The sequence below is a fragment of the Trypanosoma cruzi genome (genome assembly GCF_000209065.1).
Source record: "Trypanosoma cruzi strain CL Brener chromosome Unknown tcruzi_1047053468263, whole genome shotgun sequence".
Taxonomy (NCBI): Eukaryota; Euglenozoa; class Kinetoplastea; order Trypanosomatida; family Trypanosomatidae; genus Trypanosoma; species Trypanosoma cruzi.
In genome coordinates, this window is record NW_891760.1 from 1 (window position 1) to 659 (window position 659).

Genomic DNA, 659 nt, shown 5'->3' on the forward strand with positions numbered 1-659 from the left:
CCACAAAAAAAAAAAAAAAAAAAAAAAAAGGGGTCCGTAGACCCCGGTCAAAAGAAATTGACCAAACATAACCGCCAGAGGCGGGTTGGAAGCTTCGCGTACCAATATAGTACAGAAACTGTATCAATAATAGCGTTAGTTGAAAGGAGTTGTGTTCCACAACGGTTTTCAATTTTGATGAGGGGTCCTTCGCGGCACTTGGGACCGTGTACAAAAACCCCCCCCCCCCCTCCCAGGCCACACTGGGGAGGGGTCAGGGTCCGGGACGTCGGCCCCGGGATAGCGCCGTGGACGGCGTCAGGGGGCGGAAAAGACGCACATGGCGAGTGTGGAACAGCAAATGCAGCCGAGTGTGCGAGCAAGGCAAAAACACCGGAAAACACAGGAAGAAGCGCGGCATACGCGGAAAAAAGGCGAATAAAAGGAACGAGACGGAGAAAACACAAAACAAAACAAAGATGCAGGCAATAGCAGCCATGAAGCGAAAATGAGGGGGCCCGAAGGAGGTGGCGGACACGCAACGTGGGGGGGGGGGGGCAGCCCCCCGAGGGGGTACGGGGCTATATATATATGGGTATATATATATAGGGGTATATGTATATATGGCGGACAGACCCCCAAAAAAAAAAAAAAAAAAAAAAAAAGGGGTCCGTAAACCC

General features: G+C 51.3%; 1 non-coding gene across 1 annotated transcript, besides 3 other annotated features; it reads right to left on the minus strand.

Moving 5' to 3' along the window:
* The first annotated feature begins 4 nt into the window (after positions 1-4).
* Positions 5-29: a microsatellite.
* On the minus strand, positions 30-141 carry Tc00.1047053468263.10. Its single transcript, XR_008254767.1, has one exon. It is a non-coding gene; the product is annotated as a spliced leader RNA (transcript).
* A 420-nt stretch (positions 142-561) lies between these two features.
* Positions 562-604: a microsatellite.
* Positions 605-619: 15 nt separating this feature from the next.
* Positions 620-644: a microsatellite.
* The last annotated feature ends 15 nt before the right edge of the window (positions 645-659 follow it).